The sequence below is a fragment of the Physeter macrocephalus genome, chromosome 13, assembly GCF_002837175.3.
Source record: "Physeter macrocephalus isolate SW-GA chromosome 13, ASM283717v5, whole genome shotgun sequence".
NCBI lineage: Eukaryota > Metazoa > Chordata > Mammalia > Artiodactyla > Physeteridae > Physeter > Physeter macrocephalus.
In genome coordinates this window covers 29603031-29626034 of record NC_041226.1, presented here as the reverse complement: position 1 = coordinate 29626034, position 23004 = coordinate 29603031, and the positions used below count along the sequence as shown (strand labels likewise).

Genomic DNA, 23004 nt, shown 5'->3' with positions numbered 1-23004 from the left:
ATATAAAATAATATAGCCATATTAAAATCTACTCTGACAAGACATCAATAATCAAAGATATCTTTAAATCTCCAAAAAATTCTTAAATTCACCTTGAATCAAAGACATAATAAGCAAAGTATAAAATATTTGAAATGAATAAAAAATAAAACAAAACTCTTTGTTAATTGCAGTTACATTTGTTCTTAAATGGAAATTCATAGAATGAAATGTTTGTATGAGACAAGAAAAAAGTTCTTAAATCAATGATCTAAGCTTAAACCTTAGAAAATAGAAAACAATTTAGGTATATAGAAAGGAATAGTAAATATAAATGCAAAAATCCATGAAATTGAAATAATAAAAATATTAGATAAAGCCATAAAGTGAAATATATTTTCCTTGAGATTAATAAAATTGATAGCCAGACTGGTAATAAACAAGAGAAAAACCACAAATTATTAATATCAAGGATCAAAAGGTGACATTTATAAAATTATTATAGATATCAATTTAATTTTAAGGGACTGTTATGAGAATAATAAGGGAATATTATGAACAACTTTATGACAATGAATTTGATAAAATAAATGGATTAATTTCTTGAGGGATTCAAATTAAAATGCTCACTCAAAAATAAATATATATTCTTCAAGCTCTATATCCATTAAAATATTGAATACACAATCAAATACATTTCTACAAATTAAACTCTAGTCCCAGGTAATATTACTGTTGAATTCTGCAAAATATTGAAAGAAGAAATAAATATATTCTATACAATCTCTCCTAATAGAAGGGGAGACAACCTTACCAATTCATTTTCTGAGGCCAGAAAATGATGGGAATGCAGGTATTCTTTTCTGGTATACCAGAAAAGAAAACTATAGAAAAGTATTCATGAACATAGATTCAAAAATCCTTAAAATAACAGCAAATTTTATTCAATAAATAACAAATGATAATTAATCATGACCAATCATGGTATATTTCTTTTTAATTTTTTGTATTTTTTAATACAGCAGGTTCATATTAGTTATCTATTTTATACACATGAGTGTATATATGTCAATCCCAAACTCCCAGTTCATCCCACCACCACACCCCCACCTGCTTTCCCCCCATCGTGTCCATACGTTTGTTCTCTACATATGTGTCAGTATTTCTGCCTTGCAAACGAGTTCATCTGTATTATTTAATCATGGCTTATTTCAATAAATAAAGTTAATACAACATTTGAACACCAAACCATATAATTCATTTTATCTATAGTCCAAAAATAGAGAATTCATACAATCTTTTAATAGAGAAAGAAAAATAATTTGTCAAAATATTGAGTGTATTCATGAAAAAGCTCTCAACATACTAGGATAAGTAAGAAACTTCTTAACCCCAGTAAAGAACATCTAAAGAAAGTCTATGGCTAACATCATATTTAATAGGAAAAACAAATAGACTGATATAGCTTTTCACCTAAAACCAGGAAGATGTGTATGCTCTCACCACTTATATTCAACGTTATAATGGAAGTCATAGGTAATATAGTAACACAAGAAAATGTAATAAAAGTCAAATAGATTATAAAGGAAGAAGTAAAACTCTTTTTATTTTCAGAAAACATGATAATCTGATGATCTATGTAAAAAAAATACCTAAGGTTTTATATTTTAGGTATAAAATATCTTATACCTAATAAGTGAATATAGTAAGAGGTCAGGATAAAGGTCAATATACAAAATCAATTGCATTTCTACACAATGAAAATAAACTTTGGACATTAGTTTTATAAATACATTTATAATAACATCAAATAAAATTTAATTTTAGGGATATATTTAACATAGAAAATTAATAAATTTAGTATAAAACTATAAAACATTTATGAGTTTAATTAAATCTGAACAAAATAAATTAAGAGCTAAAACAGGCATAGGGATTTGAACTAATATTGGAAAATTACAATTTTTCTCAAATCAATTTAAACTCTATTAATATTCTTAATTTTTTTTTTAGAATTGGCAAGCTAATACTAAAAATTTACATGGAAAAACCAAAGACTTGGAATAATAAAAAAGAGGAAAAGAATTAGAAGTTGGAGAACTCATCTAAATTTAAGATATGCTATAAGGTCACCAGAATTAAGTCAGTGTAGAATTGAATTATGGATAGATATACAGATCAACCCAATAACATAAAGGGAATGAGAAAAAAAAGCGCAAAACAATCATGCATTGTCAACTGATTTTTGACACATTTACCAAGCTAATCCAATAGAGAAAGAGTGGTCTTATCATCAAATACTGCAGGAAAAATTGGACATCCATATGAAAATAACTGATCTTTCACCTTTACTGCACACCATTTAAAAAACTTACTCAAAGTGGATCATGGTCCAAAACTGAGGGCAAAAACCATAGCTTTCTATAAGAAACATAGGAGAATATGTTTGTGATCCTGGGTTAGACAAATATTTCTTTGGCACAAACACCATAAACAATAAAAATGGTGTATAGTACTTAATCATGATTAAAGTCTCTTGCTCATTGAAAGATTCTACAAAAATTGGAAAGACTTCTTACAGATTGTTTTTTGTTTTCCTGTAATTGATTTCTAATCTCATAGCATTGTGGTCAGAAAAGATGTTTGATATGATTTCAATTTTCTTAAATTTACTGAGGCTTGATTTGTGACCCAAAATGTGATTTATCCTGGATCTATTTTATCTGATATGAGTATTGCTACTCCAGCTTTCTTTCTATTCCATTTGCATGGAATATCTGTTTCCATCCCCTCACTTTCAGTCCGTATGTGTCCCTAGGTCTGAAGTGGGTCTACATTTAAGGTAGTTATGAATATATATGTTCCTATTACCATTTTCTTCATTGTTTTGGGTTTGGTTTTTTTAGGTCTTTTCCTTCTCTTGTGTTTCCTGCCTAGAGAAGTTCCTTTAGCATTTATTGTAAAGCTCTTTTGGTGGTGCTGAATTCTCTTAGCTTTTGTTTGCCTGCAAAGCTTTTGATTTTTCCATCAAATCTGAATGAGAGCCTTGCTGGGCAGACTATTCTTGATTATAGGTTTTTCCTTCATCACTTTATTTTATTTTATTTTATTTTATTTTTTTATTTTATTTTATTTTTTTTTGCAGTACGCGGGCCTCTTACCGCTGTGGCCTCTCCCGTTGCGGAGCGCAGGCTCCGGACGCGCAGGCCCAGCGGCCATGGCCCACGGGCCCAGCCGCTCCATGGCATGCGGGATACTCCCGGACTGGGGCACAAACCCACATCCCCTGCATCGGCAGGCGGACTCTCAACCACTGCGCCACCAGGGAAGCCCCCTTCATCACTTTAAATATATCCTGCTACTCACTTCTGGCTTGCAGATTTTCTGCTGAAAAATCAACTGATAACCTTATGGGGATTCCCTTGTATGTTATTTGTTGCTTTTCCCTTGTTGCTTTTAATATTTTTTCTTTGTATTTAATTTTTGTTAGTTTGATTAATATGTGTCTCGGCATGTCTCTCCTTGGGTTTTTCCTGTATGGGATTCTCTGAACTTCTTGGACTTGGGTGATTATTTCCTTTCTCATGTTAGGGAAGTTTTCAACTATAATCTCTTCAAATATTTTCTCAGACCATTTCTCTTTTTCTTCTTCTTCCAGGACCCTTATAATTTGACTGTAGGCCATTTAATGTTGTCCCAGAGGTCTCCAAGACTGTTTTCATTTCTTTCCATTCTTTTCTTTTTATTCTGTTCCATGGCAGAGATTTCCACCGTTCTGTCTTCCAGGTCACTTATCCCTTCTCCTACCTCAGTTATTATGCTATTGATTCCTTCTAGTGTATTTTTCATGTCAGTTATTGTCTTGTTCATCTCTGTTTGTTTGTTCTTTAGTTCTTCTAGGTCCTTTTTAAATTTTTCTTGTATCTTCTCGACCTGTGCCTCCATTCTATTTCTGAGATCTTGAATCATCTTTAATATCCTTATTCTGAATTCTTTTTCAGATAGATTGCTTATCTCCAAGACATCTTACAGGATGAGTGAAAGCATTTGCAAAGCACATATCTGTTAAAGGATTCTTACAACTCACTGGTAAGAAAAGAAACAACTCATGTAAAGATAAGGATTACAAATAAGCACATGAAAGTTTGCTCAATATTTTCAGCTTTTAGAGAAAGGCACATTTAAATTATGAAATATCATTACAAACATTCCAGTATGGACAATATGAAGATGGTAAATGATAGATATATAGATGATAGGTAGATACATAGATAAATGATAGATATTTAGATAGATATGGATTGATTGATGGATGGAATAATAACAACCCTGACAGTGCGAATAGCTGATAGGATGCAAAGCAATTGGATTGTTCATATATTGCCAATGGAAATTCAAATTAGCACAGCCTCTTTGCCTAATGGTTTGACAGTTGCTTTTAAAATTACATGAAAAGTTGATGTGACCCACTTATCCCACTCCACAACAGAAATGTGTATATATATATCTATATATCTATATCTATATATATGTATGTATATGTATACTTCTTGTATATAATCACTAATACCCCAAAACTGGGATATTGAACATATGGTTCAACATATGGTTGAACATCTATAAAAAGAAATATTATTTAGCATGAACTGCTGGTACAACACCCTACCCTGTTCCTCCTTCCCAAAAAAGAAAATAGATGGATCTCAGAAATTTGAGTGATAGAAGAAGGGGAAATGAGAATGTCATGCTATCTGATTCTATTTATATGAAAGTCTTGAAAATGCAAAACAGTAAGGATGGAAGTCAAGTTAGTGGGTGCCAGGGTTTGCATATATTTTCCAAAAGTCACCAAATCATATACCTAAAAAGAGTGACTATTTTAATATGTAAATCATATATCAATAAACTTGGAAATAAACTTAAAAGTTACAGAAAATAAAGATTTAAAAAACAATTATGGAGGTTACAAGGACATATAGTATGTTTCCATTTTCAGAATGGTACCTCTATCAATCTCTATTAATCTCTTCTATAGAACCCAATCTTATCTGGGAGACATTACTCAGGTCTGATTGGGCTGCACTTCCAGAAATTGCAGTCACTGGGGAAGAAATAAACATGTTTCATAATAATTTCTTATGGTACCTAGAATCCTCATAAGATCAGAGGCTGCTGAAACTTTGTAAGCTAGTTTCCTTTGATGGCATTTAAGTCAGTGAGAAGACAGAGGGAATAAGAAGGATATATTGGAAATACATTACTAACCTCTCCATCCCTGAACACAAAGGAAAAATATCAGGTGGTTTATGCTTGCAGTTTGTCATGTGTGCTGTTCCATGGAATCTGACAGTGATGATTATGTGACTTAAATAGTAAATTCACCCTTGGTCTGTTATGTATATAACTCCTCAAAACTATTTTGGTGAAAGAATTTATTTATATTTTAAGGATTTTCTTCCATACACTCTTCACATAAGGCAGATTATAAAACTCTAAAATTCATTTTGAATGGGAGTTATTTGTTCTACTGTGAAATATGGATGGCAATCAAATTTTACTCTTGAGTAAAAGGAGACCCTATTGCTAAAATATTTTGCATTTTTCTGAATATGAATATATAATTACTTATTCACTTAGATATAGCTATTCATATCAGTATTGATTCTTATTCTCTTTTTCCTCCTTTTCCCCTTTCCTACTATAAATTTTATTGATTCCTTTGAAATAATGAAGCCTCAATTAAGTACAACATTACTCCTAAACAATGTACATCCATGTTGCATCTCTATGAAAATGAAAAAAAAGATGCATAATAAATAAATGATATTAAGAGATAAACACAGATCATCAAAGTAATAAAGGCACATTTTAAGTACTTTTTTTTTCTTAGAAATTTTAATGCTAGGATTAAGCTATAGCACTTTCTTCAAGTTTCAGGTAGATCTTCCCTTTAAAGGTAGGCCATAATTTTCAGCATAGTTGTTTTCCAAGACTTGTTTATCACTACTTATGAGAGATATGAAACATACTTTCCCTCTAAGGGTCTGTACAAAGGAAAGCTTTAAAGCACAAGGAGACAAACATAAGGACATTAAAGAAATATGATATCTTTTATACTTATGCCTGCAATGTACACTAACATAGCCCTACTCTTAGCCAGATTAACATAAATCCTCATGCTGAAGGTCTATGTATTTAAATCCCTATTACTTCACATAATGTCAGCTTTAATGGAAAAAAAAAATACAAGGCATGCTAAAAGGAAAGAAAAAACCTTCTGAAAAAATAAAGCAACTACCAGAATCAGACTCAGATATGACACATGTGGGAATTATCAGATGAGAGAATTAAAATTATTAAGGTTAGAACTAAAAAGGAAAAAGTAAACAACATGACAGATTATGTCAATAATGTAACAGATGAAAACGCTAAGAAAGTATCAATGGGAACTTTAGAAATTAGAAATACAGTAACAGAACTGAAAAATGCTTTGGATACGTGCATTAATAGACTCTACATAGCTGAGGAAAGAATCAGTGAACTTGAAGATAGGTTAATAGAAATTTTCCAAACTGAAATACAAAGAGAAATATGAATTAAAAATTAAAATAAAGGGGCTTTCCTGGTGGCACAGTGGTTGGGAGTCCGCCTGCCGATGCAGGGGACGCGGGTTCGTGCCCGTGTCCGGGAGGATCCCACGTGCCACAGAGCGGCTGCGCCCGTGAGCCATGGCTGCTGGGCCTGCACGTCCGGATCCTGTGCTCTGCAACGGGAGAGGCAACAGCAGCGAGAGGCCCGTGTACCGAAAAATAAATAAATAAAATAAAATAAAAATAAGGAAAGAAAATGAACAGAACATCCAAAACTGTAGGATAATCATAATAATTAAAAAGTAAAACTTACACACAATTGGACTATCAGAAAAGAAGAAAGAGAAAATGTAGAAGAAACATTTGAAGTAATATGACCAGTTAGTAAATAAGTAATTACTAAATTAATGACAGGCACTAAGCCATAAATTCAAGAATCTGAGAGTACACCAAGAAAGATTTAATAAAAAGTAAAAAGCAAAAAAAACTCACAACTAAGCATACCATATTCAAACTGCAGGGGTAAAAAAGAGGAGATAATATTGAAGGAGGATAAAGAAAAAAAGGACACTCATTTAGACAGAAATAAGAGTAAGAATTTCAGCAGGCTTCTCATCAAAAACCATGCAAAAAAAAAGGAGCGTGGTTTGAAACGTTTGAAGCATTAAAAGGAAAAAATAAACAAAAAACCTAGAAATCTACATGCAATCTATATCCTGTGAAATTATCCTTCAAAGGTGAAGAAGAAATAAAGACTCAGAAAAAAAATGAAAGAAGTCATTTCTATCAGCTTTGCTCTGCAAGAAACATTAAAAGAAGTTCTTCAGGCAGGAAAGAAATAAAAAGGAGACATAGGTCAGAAACTTGGAACTACATAAAGAAAAGGGTTGCCAAAGGTATAAACAAAAACAAAATAAAGTATTTGTTTCTTGTTCTTTGTTGATATGAAAGACAACCGCTTGTTTAAAGCAATTTTGTAACTATGTGTCAGGAATATATAACCTATGGATAATTGATATACATGACAGCAATGTCACAAGGTATGAGAAGGAGGAATTGAGTATAAATTCTTAAAGGTAATTGAAGAGGTTGGCTCCTGGTTAAAAACCAATGTGTGTTTTTTCAGGCCTCACTAAAGGCAATTATGAAGGCTTTACCTGTCATGCCTTACAGGCCAAAGCTGCACTGCAGTCTCTGAAGAGAGTTGCATAAAGGTCTGAGGCCCCTGGACAGTAAGCTCTTCTCACATATGCAGCCACAGCCTCTGTGCCTTTGTTCTGAGGTCTCTTCATCTGAGGCCTTGGGCAGAAGTCCTCTTCAGCCTCCTCTGGTGATGCCTCCTTAAGGGGGATAAAAGGGGATTAAACAGGGCAGGAAACCATGAAGACACTTTTCCCCACTCTGCCTCGGTACCCAGTACTTTTCCACTCCTGTCCACTCTCTCCAGCCCTCCCTGAACTTAGGATCATTAAAAGTGCCAGACTCTTCTCTTCAGGATGTCATCAGCCAGCCAACCTGCACATCTGCACTGTTCCATCTGTCCCTTGACTGGTGTGCTGTTCCACTGGGGAATATGAAAGGCGAGAGTTGGGTTACATCGTTCTAGCCTCTTGCTTATTGCCCACTGCGGTAAATGATTGAAGACTAAACTCTTTCATTTGTTGGCTTGTTGCTTGAATTGGCTCCTCTGACATCCAGCAGCTCAGTTCTCTCTAGCCCAACTCAGCCGAGCTCCTGACAGTAACTGCACCACACAGAAAGTTATAGTGAAATTTGATGGTTCACATACATTATTTAAACACACACATTGTAAATTCTAGGACAACCATTAAAATAGTTTTAAGAAAAACAGAAGGATAAATAACACAAAAAAAGAAAATATAAAAATAGAATCAAATAAAAAGTTGGAGAATTTGAAACCTCTCTGTTATAAATTGATAGATTATGCAGGTAGAAAATCAGGAAGGACAGAGTTGACCTGAAAAGATCTATCAATGAATTTGATCAAATTATCTTTACAGAATTCTCCATTCAACAACAACAGAAAACACATCTTCTCAAGCATACATGAAAGATTTTACAGAATTAGACCACATTCAGGCCATAAAACAGAACTGATCTGGGCAGGCTTGTAAGAAAGGCGGAATGCTACCTCCGTTAGCCCTCACGGGAAGTTCAAACCACAGAAACCCAGTGGTCACATAGGAAACCTTCCCCACAATACCAGACCCATGCTGCAGATACCCAAGCCAGTCTTCCTTTCCTGCTTTTTCAAACCATTTTTGGACCTGCTTGGGAGTCAACCCTGCTCTCCCTAGAAAGTCTTAGTATGTGATTAATAAACATTTCTATACCTTCTTGGTGCATATGTGTTTTCATCTATACTCAAACCCTATGTATGTTTGTGTGCATTTGTGTGATTTACAAACATTTAGGGTAAGTGTAGAGCAATGACCTGTAATAGGTAATCAAAAATACAATTATAAGGAATTTAACATTCAGTGTGGTTTAAAATAAAATACAGTTTAATATTTTTGATTTTATTAAACAAAAAAAAATTCTTTCCAAAATAGAAAGAACTGTGATTTCCCTTTAGATACACTTAATTTAGCCAAGCTTGTAGATGGTTTAAGAATACACAATTCTTTCCAATTCATTGAATCTTTTCAGATACTATTGAATTGCTCATTCCACCTTGAGGCCATGTTTTTTTCTATCCCCCACTGTTTCCAATATATATAAGAAAATCTGTCTGTGGATCTGAAAATTAAAATCTTTCTCACCCAACACAGATTCCTTTGAAAACCTAATAGGAAAGCAATTGGAAAGAGAGACAGGGGTTCTTCTTTACTTTTCTCTCATCCTTCCTGTTTGATATCTTTCCCTCATGACTTGGATATATTTTGGTCTTGGTTTGGATCACATGCTAATTTGCACAGCTCAATTCACCCAGATGGAAAATATAGCTACCTATGGGGGTAACAGCACATTTTAGACATCACTTTTTTTAAGGTCTAATGGTTTATATATCCCAAGGACTAACTTTCCTAAACAGCAGGTAATCAGTATCTTCCCTGATTGACAAGTAGTAAAAGTGTTTTCTAAACTCTTTGTCTTAACATCGTGTACCCCTTATTGTATGTCCTAATAATTTCTAGTAATATCACTAGCGAACAAAAACTCACAAAAATCACTTTTTAGAGGAGAATATATTTGTGCAAAAATTTGTAGAATGTATGGCACTTATGTATTCTGCACATCTCAGTTTCTGTGTGTAGTCTAATATTCATCTATCTTGACACAAGTTTAGCTACTTTGGGAACTAGTTTTTGATTAATAACTTCAGGAAAGATAAAAATTTCCTTTTACATGAACTGAATGTGTTTATGAGCGTATCTAACACTGCATTCATTCCCTCTCCCCCATGTTTGCAAGTAAATGCAAAAGAAAAATCAGTTTGCAACAAAAATCATTTAAACTTTAAATTAGGAGGAAGGGATATCCATTTAGGGGAAAGTATATTTTCATTTATTATTAGAGACAACTTTTGCAAGAATATACTGAATAGTTCTGTCAGCATAAGCATGTCTATATCCTTTCAATGAACTAGAATTCATTTATGGTGGGGAAAGCTGTACAATTTCACTCTGCAATCTCACTTACTTCAATGGAAGTACTTTAGCACCTTTACTCTCATCAGCCCCCACCCCATATTATAACATCCCCACCTAGATCAAAAGCAGAAATAGAAGCATCAAAGTTACCCAGGGTCATCTGATTTTATATTGGGAAATCACACTTTGAAATGTCTTTTGTATTTTATCTTTATTGTTAGTTGCTACCTTAACAGAAACTAGTATAAATGCAATTAAAAAAATAGAAGATGTTCTCTTCCTCATGCAGGTAGCTGAATGCATGTGCTGTCTTTTCCATTTTTCCATCATGTTTCAGACAGTTACAAATTTTTTCCTCTGGGATCTTAGAAAATAGTGATTTGCGTGATTTGTTGCCAAATGCATTAACTAGCAGGGGGTAGAATACAATGATATGATTCTTTGATGTTAGGCTCTCTTTATGTACTACCTTTAAGGCTTCATTTCTTACTCAGTAAGATCTTCATATTCATAGGAACATCTGGAGTAGGTTTTTATATAAAGTGAAGCTTTTCAAGAAATATTAGCTGTTTTAAGTAATGGTCAATCATTTAATGATTAAAGAAACTTAATCAACTGTGAAACTATTTTCTCAAGATTTCACATTAAGAAAATGAAAAAACCTGGACTAGTTAATAGTTTTGCTGATACGCACTATCCATGTTTTTTTCCTATACATGCTACTTTGATCACTTTATCTGCCACTGAGAATCTACATTTTTATGGTATAGTATTTTACACACTGAAATTAAATGATAATTTTATTCTAATGTCTTCCCTTATAGGTTGTACTATTACTAAAAAAAAAAAAAGAGAGATAACATGGCATTCATTTTTAAATCTTTAGTGCTTATCACATGATCACAGTTCTCAAATGTCACTCAGTAAATATTTGGTGATCTGAATGAAAGTGCTATATTAATGCTATTTATAGAATGCGGGTATTGAAATGAAATAAATGAAATAATTTAATTAAATGTCACATGTAATCAGAGTATATTAATCTGGAGTTTCACAAAAAATATTGTAATTTAAATCATGCCAATTCTGTTCCTCCCACTACTTAATATTTTGTTATTTTTATAACAATAATGCTACTCTAAAAAACAATAAAACATTCTCAAAGCCTCCATTCTAAAGTCCATCTTACAGGCAAAATCTCACCATAATTATTTTTTTATTCTTGTATCAGAAGCCAAAAAACACTCATTCTTTATTAAATTCTGTTCTATGGAGATCTATGGTGTATTGACTTAGAGGTTATCGTGTTTACAGTTCAGACATATAGGGAACAACCAGTGAATGATATCTCAGGTAAAACCCTGTTCATAAATAAAATGAATAGTTAAAAGTTTTCCCATAACTCAACTCCCAGCATCATATCCAGTAAAATTTTAAACTTAGGGATATAGAAGTTTACTTCAGTAGAGAAAGCATTGTTTATCTTTGAGCTGGGAGCTGAGAAAGCTGGTTATATTTTGGGCTAAATATTTGAGTTAAGTCAACTTTACTGGATGCAGTGCAACATGGTGGGCAGGACACAGTTTCTTGCGAACAGTAGGAAGTAGGATTTTGGACATATAGTCACAGCTTAAGACTTACCTCTAAAACTTTCTGTTTTTAACATCAATATATGTCAATCTCTTCAGATGTTTTAAAATGGAGATAATTATAAAAGTATAAAACTAACTATAATTTTGCAATATGTTTTTAAATCCATATCTACATATTTTACTAAAGTGAATTTATTTACAATTGATTTTCAATTGCTTTAATATGAAAGCATAATAAATTTACTTTTATCTTTTTAACTTTTACAGCATTATATTCATTTTTAAATTTGTGAGCATGTTATTACCTATTTTGTGTTGACTATAGGATACAGAAAGAAATTCATATGCTTCAGAATTATTATTATTATTTTAAAGGACTTTAAAAAATCAATTTTAGATTCACAGCAAAATTGAGAGGAAAATGCAGAAATTTCACACATATCCCCTGTCCCCACACAAGTATAATCCCCCCATTACCAACCTCTCCCACCAGAATGGTACATTTATTACAATTGACATACTTACCTTGACATACCATAATTACCCAAAGTCCATAGTTTACATTAGGGTTCACTCTTGATGTACATTCTATGGGTTTGGACCAATGTATAGTGACATGTATTCATCATTCTAATATCATACAGTGTATTTTCACTGCCTTAAATATGATCGGTGTTCAGCCCATTCATCCCTTATCACCCCCTGACCCCCACTCTTGACAAGCACTGATCTTTCTCTGGCTTCATAATTTTGCTTTTACAGAATGTCATATAGTAAGTAGTCCTTTTAGATTGGCTTCTTTAGATCAGTAATACGCATTTAAGGTTCCTCCTTGACTTTTCATGGTTTGATAGCTCATTCCTTTTTAGCACTGAATAATATTCCTTTGTCTATATGTACCACTACTTATTTATACATTCACCACTGAAGGACATCCTGGCTGCTTCTAAGTTTTGGCAATTGTGAATAAAGCTGTTGTAAACATCCATATGCAGGTTTTATGTGGACATAAGTTTTCGCATCCTTTGGGTAAATACCAAAGAGCACAATTGCTGACTCATATGATAAGACCATGTTTACTTTTGTAAGGAACTGTCAAACTCTCTTCCAAAGTGGCTGTACCATTTTGCATTCCCATGAGCAATGAGTTCCTGTTTCTCCACATCCTCCCCAGCATTTGTTGTTGTCAGTGTTCCAGATTTTAGCCGTTTTAATAAGTGTTGTTTAATTTACATTTCCCTGATGGCATATGATGTGGAGCATCTTTTCATATGCTTATTTGACATCTCTATATCTTCTCTATATCTTCGTCTGTTAAGGTCTTTGGGTCATTATCTTTGATTATTTATGATTTGAAAATTGCATGCCTACATGTAGGTTTTTTTTGGCATTTATCATGCTTGATGTTCTCAGAGCTTTCTGAATCTGTGGTTTAGTATTTGGCATTATATTACAGAAATTATTTGTCATTATTCTTTTAAATATCTATTCTTCCTATCTTTTTCTGTCCTGACATTTCCATCATGCATATGTTATACGTTTTATTATTGTCCCACAGTACTTGAACGTTCTATTCTATTTTCTTAAGTCTTTATTTTTTTGCTTTCCAGTTTGGGGGTTTCTATTGAGATACTCTGAGCTCAGAGATTTTTTTCCTCAACCATGACCAGTCTACTAGCAAGCTCATCAAAGGCCTTCTCATTTCTATTATACTGAGTTTTATTTCTAACATTTCTTTTGGTTCATTCTTAGGATTTCCATCTCTCTGTTTACCTTGACCATCTGTTCTTGTATGATGTCTATTTTATCCATGAGAGCCCTTAGCATATTAATCATAGTTGTCTTAAATTCTCCTTCTCATAATTCCAACATCCTTGCCATGTCTGGTTCTGACTTGCTCTGCCCCTTCAAGTTGTGTTTTTCACCTTTTGGTATACCATATAATTTTTCTTGATAGTCAGACAGGATGGACTGGATAAAGGAAACGCTGTAAATTGACCTTCACTAATGTGGTGTTGAGGGCTCAAGGGAAACATTTTTAGTCCTGTGATTAGGGTGCAGTATTTTAGTAAGCCTATGCCTGCCTCTGGACTGTGATATTCACAAGTGTTTAAATTTTTTTCTACTCCCCTTAGGTGGGAGAGGTTGGCTACAGTGGTCTTGAGTGTTTTTTTTTTTTTCCTCTTCTCCCAGTCAGTTAGGATTTGATAACATGCCAGCAGGTTAGGCTTCACTGAACTAGTTTCTGCTGAAGGCAGACTTTGCTAAGAACAGAGTGCTCTGGTGTATTTCAAAACGATTCCTTTTCCCCAACCTCTGCTTGTTGTAAGAGGGGATTTTCCTCTGATATTTACAGTGGGGACCTGGTTGAGCTCCTGGAGGTAAATATTACGTTGTTCTCCCCACGCCAGGACTCATTCCCCATGGAGTTTTAACTTGCAGAATTGTCCACACTGAACCTCCAGCAGTTTCACAGTTGCAGTTCTTGTTTTCCTACTTAGGCACTGGCTCCCATGGTGGTTTCTGCTCATGTCTCTGCTTTGGTTATGTTGTTATTCTCTGTATTTTTTTGTCCATACGATCTCTTTTGGGAGCAGTGATTTGCCTTCTGTCCTCACTTCTCTTGGGAATTCTAGAGGAATTGAAGAAGATTTTTCAGTCTTTCAGCTTTTGCTTGTGTTGGGACAAAGTGGTGGCTTCTACACTTCTTACATGCGGAACTGGAAACCTCACAATTATTATTTATTTAGTAAATGTTCATTGAAATTTTACTCTGTGCCAGAAATCTACTAGAAGGGGATTCAACACAAGTAAGACAGACAAAATTTATTTATTTTCTATGTGTTTATGATTTACTAATGGACAATTACAAAGACTTTTAATATTAACTGATTCAATTTTAGAGCTAAAAAAGGAAGCACAAATTGTTAAAGAGAGGCAAAACCTGATCTTGCTGTAGAAGAATACATTCTTTCTATATGGCTGAAATTCTGGTACTTATATAATCTAACTGATCTCATAACAGCCTTGCCCTAAAAAATTTATTGTAGTATACTAGATTAAGATACTGAAAAGAAAATCAAATAAGTAGAACGACTTTCCTATAGGCAACCAAGTATAAAACAAATGAGAATTCAAATCACCAAACTTCTAGCTGTTTTAAGTATAAATAGATGCTATGGTCTGAATGTTTATATGCCACAAAAATTCATCTGTTGAAGTCTTAACCCCCGAAGGTGATGGTATTAGACCCTTTGGGAGGTGCTTAAGTCATGATTGTGGAACTCTGGCGAATGGAATTAGAGCCTTATAAAAGATGTTGTGAAGAGATCCTGGGACATTTCTGCCATGTGAGGACACAAGAAAAATTTCACTTGACATGCCGTCCCCCTGATCTCAGACTTCCAGCCTACATAATTGTGAGAAATAAATATTTATTTTGTATAAGCTACCTAGTCTGCGGTATTTTGTTATAGCACCTAATGGACTTAGACAGTATATAACCTACCTAAACTTCTGTCTCTACATAAACTGTCTTAATAGTGTGGTCTTTTTCAAGCTAGCATATAATTCATGAATACTGAGAATCTAAAACAATTGTTCATCAATATTTAAGGAAAGTGAGTGCTTAACAGAAAGGTTAGAAAATAAATTTAATTCTTAACACATTTGCAACTGGCATTCAGACTTTCTGGCTGACATCAGACAAGTTATTAATATGTTAAAATTGTGAATTCACTAACTGTATAATAAATTGGATATTAATACTGACTCCACTGTGTAGACAGTTTATGTGATTCAGCCAATACACTTCTGTTAAATGCTCAGAAGACAGAAAAATCACATAAAGGTAGTAGAAATAATCCTTAAATTTTATTTTCTCATCAAGAATAGGGATTTTGTGGTGTATATGCTATAAGAATCTATTATAAAGACACTAAATGGTCACCAGAGCTCACATGTCAAAGATTTTTATTTTGAAGACAAATTTATTATCACATCACTACTGGTAAGAAGAAGAAAGAAAGAGGGAGAAAGGAGGCAGAGAGGGAAGGAGGGAAGGAAGGAAGGCAGGAAGGAAGGAAGGAAGGAAGGAAGGAAGGGAAAGAGAGTAAGGAAGGAAGGAAAGAGAGAGAGAAGAAAATATGTGCAACATTAGAAAGTAAAATTCGTTTGTCATGTGTTGTGTGCAAGTGTAAAGTTTGTAATTTTAGATTTATTGAACTGAGGAAGGAAGGAAGGAAGGCAGGAAGGAAAGAAGGAAGGAAGGAAGGAAGGAATTAAAGACCAAACAGTGTGACAGCAGATTACCTCACTGTATAGAAATATAGAAATAAATGAAAAGATTAACAAGGCACCCAAGTTAAGGGAGGTGTCTGTGATGTAACAGACTTATAGTCAGAAAGTCTGGAGCTAAACCCTCATCTAGGATATATTGTGTTTTACTTTGACCACCACTCTTTATTTCTCTAAATTTCAAATTCCTCATTTTAAATGTTGGATGATTATGCAGTCCATGGAACTGCTGTAAAGGTGAAAAAGAATGAGATGTTTGTAAAAGCCATTGACATATTGTGTAGCACACAGTTGAGACTCTATAAATGCTTGATCATTTCTTAACCAATCAAAAAGTTAGTGACAGTCAAAGGAGATAGAACTTGAAAAAAATGCAAAGGATGACAAGAACAAGGAGATATAGAAATGAAGAGAAAACTTAAAACCCTACATCACTTTACTGTTTTTGACAATTAAACTCAATGAAACTTACTGAATATTATAGCTCAGAGTGGGAGTCAGCTGATGGATGTGACTGTGCCCTGGGTAAGATACTTCCTGGAATCACTTATGTTGAGGAGTTCTTCAGCATAGATGAATCTGTTATATCTTAATAATGTTAATATAATAATCATAATCATAATCTAAGTAACTCTGCAAAGTCATATCTAGGAAATCAGATAGTTTTTTTTATTTATCTGTGGGAGGGAAAAATTAAAGGGATTGAAAAATTATTATTAAAAAATATGTATCTAGTGGCGTACTTTCAATCCTGGGGCTGTGAAGAAAATATTTTTAACAGTTTGTCAATATGCAGATTTTTACAAGATTTCCTCACTGATCCACCTCCACCTCAGTGATAATATGGGGGTGAGTTACCTAATTATCCACTAGATTAGAAATGCAAGTATTTGTAGACATACATTGCCTCTGCTAATTTTTTTTTACAGCTAGTATGAGGAATAGCTTAGCTTGTTTGGAGAATATTTATAATTTAAATAATAAAAGCTTGAGGACCTATAAATAAATTTCATCTTTCTCAGTTTAGGAGAACGAACTAGTCAATTCAAGAGATCAAGGGAACACTAATCTCTCCCAAATAAATCCCAAACTATACAGCTTTGGGAATGTTTGCTATCCATTTAAATAACTATAACTATAAAGATGAATGTTTTGATATTTCACTTGTGGGCTTAGGGTTCAGAATGTAAACTTAAGTTAAAGTATATATTGAAGGTTATCTCATTTGAGCTTCTCTCCTAAAATTATATAAATGTAGTTTGTTAATCTACCAATTTCTGTAGTTACCAATTAGGGTACATTTTTCTTATTCAAATATTTTGATTATTTATTTTTAATCATGCTATATTGAAGCATATATAAAATCAGAAAAAAGTCTCTCTAGCATGTACCACCATATTTACTTCACTTTATTTTTTTAATTACTTGTTATTGAAGTATAGTTTGTTTACAATGTTGTGTTAGTTTCTGCTGTACAGCAAAGTGAATCAGTTATACATATACATATAGCTACTCTTTTTTTAGATTCTATTCCCATGTGGGTCATTACAGAGTGTTGAATAGAGTTCCCTGTGCTATATAGTAGGTTCTTATTAGTTATCTGTTTTATATATAGTAGTTTGTATATGTCAATCCCAATCTCCCAATTTATCTCTTCCCCCACTTTTCCCCTTGGTAACCATAGTTTGTTTACCAAGGGGAAACCAAACTGTGTCCTACATCTGTGACTCTATTTCTGTCTTGTAAATAGGTTCATTTGTACCATTTTTTAAGATTCCATATATAAGCAATATCATATGATATTTTTCTTTGTCTGTCTGACTTACTTCACTCAGTATGACAATCTCTAGGTCCATCCATGTATGCTGCAAATGGCATTATTTCATTATTTTTTATGGCTGAGTAATATTCCATTGTATATATGTACCACATCTTCTTTATCTATTCTTCCATCGATGGACATTTAAGTTGTTCGATGTCCTGGCTATTGTAAATAGTGCTGCAATGATATTCGGGTGCATGTATCCTTTCAAACTATGGTTTTCTCCAGATATATGCCCAGGTGTGGGATTGCTGGATCATATGGTAGATTTTCAATTTTTAAAGGAAACTCCATACTGTTCTCCATAGTGGCTGTATCAATTTACATTCCCACCAAAAGTGTAGGAAGGTTGTATTTTCTCCACACACTGTCCAATATTTATTGCTTGTAGATTTTTTGATGATGGCGATTCTGACCAGGGTGGGGTGATACCACATTGTAGATTTGATTTGCATATCTCTAATAATTAATGATATTGAGCATCTTTTCAAGTGCTTCTTGGCCATCCACATGTCCTTGGAGAAATGATTTTTTAGAACTTCCACCCATATTTTGATTGGGTTATTTGTTTATTTGATATTGAGCTGCATGAGCTACTTGTATATTTTGGAGATTAATCCCTTGTTGGTCACTTTGTTAGCAAATATTTTGCCTCTTTTTGTGAGTTTTCTTTTCATGGTTTCCATTGCTATTGAAAAGCTTTTAAGTTTAATTAGGCCCCATTTGTTTATTTATTGATTTTATTTTCATTACTCTCAGAGGTGGATCAAAACAGATCTTGCTGTGATTTATGTCAGAGAGTGTTCTGCCTATGTTTTCCTCTAAGAGTTTTATAGTATCCAGTCTTACATTTAGGTCTTTAATCCATTTTGAGTTTATTTTTGTGTCCGCATGAAATTAGGACATTCTCTAACACCATATGGATTATAAGTTTAAAACTAGGGAAAAAGAAAAGAAGGAGGAGGAGCAGGAGGTTGGGGGAGAGGGAGAAAAAGAAGGAAGAGCAGAAAGAGCTTCATGTATAGAACTAAAACTTGATCTTCCTTGTCCCCTCCAGTTCTACTTCCTCAGAGGAAATCTGTATGTTGAAATAGTGTATATCATTCCCATACTTAAACATTCTTTACCAAGAATGCTTAAATTCCTGTCAAACATAAAATTTCTCAGAATATGTCTTATCTTCTCCTGGAGACTTTTGTTGTAATTATTTCTGGGAAATTTCTGCATACCTGGGAAAGAGAAGAAATTCATGTTGTTATTCATTGGGTTTTGGTAGAGGAAGAAAATTTCACATAAGGTGGAGTTTGGGAAAACTGTGTACTCAGAATAAAAAGAAGAAATCTGATAGTTATTTTTCCAGTTAACCAGAAGGCATGATCGCTGTAAAGCAGAGAAGGCTGCATTAAAGAATAATAGTATCTATGTGAAACATCCATTTATTATGCATTAATGTTCATTTAAAAGGAAGGATGGTATCTCGTACAGAATATTTCATTGACATAGGAATCAAGTATCTTGACTTATTCTCTCAAATCTGTCACTAGATAGCAAGCTTGACATCACCAAGTCAGTTAATTTCTTCATCTCCATTTCTTTATCTATAAGGTAATGAAGGGCTGGATATGTATTTTTATAAGTATTTTACAGCTTGAAAATCATATTATTCTAAAAATTAGATGGTATTATACTTCATCAATTTCAAAGGAACAAAAATCACAAAGAAGTATTGATTACACTTCATCTGTGCATAATCCAGGAAAGATCACTAATAAAATAATTTCTTTTGTATTGGACATTGGATTATCTGCATTGCATCTTGAGACCTGAAAAATCCTATTTATAGAATTAGGATTATGGAAATCTATTAACCTGTTGCATTTACACATTTTGTATTTTACTTGCAGTATTTAAATTGGGAGGGTGAAGAGTTTGCATTGAACTTGTCAACATTTAACCTTGAATATGTCAAGAAGTATTAGCCAATAATTTGTTTGTTTGTATAATATACTCTCAAATCCACAGAGTTATAGTTATTCTAACTGCACGTAATAGTTGATATAAACTCATTTGTGGTCAAAAATGAAATTGAAAGGAATCTCTAAAATGATAGTTTTCACTTTGTACTATTCCATTGTGGCATTGTGCTACTTGCAAACCATTAAGTGAATTCACAGTTCTTTGCTTAGTACCCCAAAACTTAACTCCTTTTCACAGAGAAAAGTATAGACCATTAAGTTACACTGTAACTCAGAATAGAATAAACAAGGAAAAGACAAATTATAAAATCTCAATCACTCTTTCTGGCTGAAATATATACAATAACATTTAACCTGGTATGATAGTCTGATTAGAGAAGTATTAATTAAACACATCTGAAGAGGTGGTTTTTAAATAATTAAAAATTTATTTAGAAAACATATAAACCATTAAAATACACATTTATCAAACATTTTTCTTAGCCATACTTATAATCATTGGGTGATAATGTCATAAAGCTTTTTTTTTTTGAATTGCAAATTGTTCAAAGACATTTCTTTCAAACATGGTTATATATCTGGAGAACTCAGTTTTTGGAACAAAATTCTATATGTGTTAGGGAGCCACAGTTCTCAAGCGAGAGGCATTTACTGTTCATCAAACATACTCACTCAGCAGCAGAGGGAGATTCCAAGTTCTCTGTATTCTTCACGGATGGATCCTGTGTCAGTAGAAAATGCCCTTGGGCTGGACCAGCAACATTAATTCTCCAGATAATCAGAGTCAAGGAAGGACAGCCAGCAAAGGGTGCTATATTCCTTTTCATTCAAGGAACAAAGAAATTACTAAACAAGTCTACGATAAAAACAGTTCAAGATGGAGTTCTAGTAAAGATAATGATACATGTAGTATTTTGAGTCTCATAATGATTCAAGAGGAAAGTCTAGTTTCTTCAGTGATGGTGGAAGTGACTAAAGGGGAGGTTTATTGTTTTTTTCTTTGCAGTACGCGGACCTCTCACTGTTGTGGCCTCTCCCGTTGCAGGGCACAGGCTCTGGACGCACAGGCTCAGCGGCCATGGCTCACGGGCCCAGCCGCTCCGCGGCATGTGGGATCTTCCCAGACTGGGGCATGAACCCGCGTCCCCTGCATCGGCAGGTGGACTCTCAACTACTGTGCCACCAGGGAAGCCCAAAGGGAAGGTTTGATGATAGTGAATAGAGTGACTATAACAACACTGGCTGCCATGGTGACAGATGTGGCTTTGGAAAATTTGAACATGGTAGAAACTGTCATTGGTGTGACAAATAGATAAAGATGTTTGGTCAAAACCAAGTGACTGCTTGGAACAGGAATTTTTTTCTGAAGATAACACTGGGGTTAACTTTGAGAAATATGACATTTCAATTGAGGCAAAAGGCAATAGCTGTCTCCCACACATTGAAAGTTTTATTGATGTTAAGATGGGAGAAACTATTATGGGAAACATCAAGCTTACTTGTTATATTCACTTGGCTCCACTGCAAACTTGTGCTATTCTTTTTATGAAAGAGAAAAGACACTGATATCTTGTACCCAAACAGCGTCTGTAAGAATTGCAGCATTTCTCTTGCCGATCTTGAGTCAGATTTATTCAGATGGTCAAGGAGAGACTTTGAGGGCCATGAAGGAAAACAGAAGGTAAGGGCAATATCCAATATCCAATCTCTTTGGTATTAGCATCAACAAGAGAGATTTGGCAGTACCAATCTATTAGGAAGGTAGAAAATTTTCATACTGGCCTGGAGATAGTCCTCACATCATTTATGGTGATGCTGATTTTGGTTAGAAGATTTGATACTTAGAATGTGGATGGCACATGTTAGTTGCTACTCCTGGAGGCCTGGTAGACATGATGGAAAGAGAAAATATTAGAGTTCCACAAATACTTGGTGTTGGATAAAGTAGATTTTATATTGATATGGGACTTGAACCTCAGATATATGGAATACTTGAACAAGATAGTATGTCACCAAAGAGAGTTTACTATAACATGTTTAGTGCTCCTTTCCCTAAGGAAATACAGATACTTGCTCATGATTTCTTGGATGAATACATCTTTTTGGCTGTAGGAATATTGTCTCTACCTCTGAGAACCTCACATCAAAAGAGTAAGACAAACAGTTATTTCTGCTTAAACTTTTAAATGCAACAGGAAAGAATTCATTGACCTTAGTGTTTGTGGAGACCAAAAAGGTGCGGATAGTCTGGAGGACTTTTTACACCATGAAGGATATTCTTGTACCAGTATCCATGGAGAATGATCTTGGAGAGATGATGAAGTCTTCACCAGTTGCTCTCAGGAAAAAGCCCAATCCTAGTGGCTAGAGCAGGAGCAGCAAGAGGACTGCACATTTCAAATGGGAAACAAGTTGTCAATTTTGACTTGCCAAATGGTATTGAAGAAAATGTACATTGCATTGACTGCACAGGATGTGTAAGAAACCTTGTCCTTGCCACCTTGTTCTTTAACAAGAGGAACATAAATATGACCAAGGGTTTGTTGGATCTTCTTGTGGAAGCTAAATAAGAAGTGTCATCTTAGTTTGAAAATAAGGCATATCAACACCATTACAAGGGTAGCTATCGTGGACATTCTAAGAGTAGTAGATTCTGTGGAGGATTTGTGCCAGACGTTATCCACATAGTAGAGTTTTTAGCAATTCCAGCTTCAGTAGCAGCTGTATTGGCAGCAGCAGAGGTGATGGAAGCAGCTACAGAGAGTTTGGTGGATGTGGCTATGGAAGCTTTTATAACAGTGATGGATATAGAGGAAATTTTAACTACTGGGGGATTGACTAATGGGGCAACTAGCCTACTTTGTAGTAGATCATCCTGCAAAACAAGCTAATATGGAAACCACATGTAATTTAGCCAGATTATACCTTGTATAGTCTCAAGAATTTGTAGCAAATTACCAACAGTGATACTGCATTGATCCTTTTTTTCTTAAAGGTAACTCTATATCGCAAAAAGAGATGAAAGGAAAAATCAGTGGTCTTGTTCAGAAGATAGTTTGAAGACTTCCATTGCTGTAGTTTGGATTAACTCCCCTCCACCTACCCCCAACCCAAAGGGCATTTATAATTTTGTGA

At 34.0% G+C, this 23004-nt stretch overlaps 1 pseudogene; it reads left to right on the top strand.

Annotated features, from left to right (window-relative positions):
- Positions 1–20554: 20554 nt before the first annotated feature.
- Positions 20555–22723, top strand: LOC112065422 (ATP-dependent RNA helicase DDX3X-like; annotated as a pseudogene).
- The last annotated feature ends 281 nt before the right edge of the window (positions 22724–23004 follow it).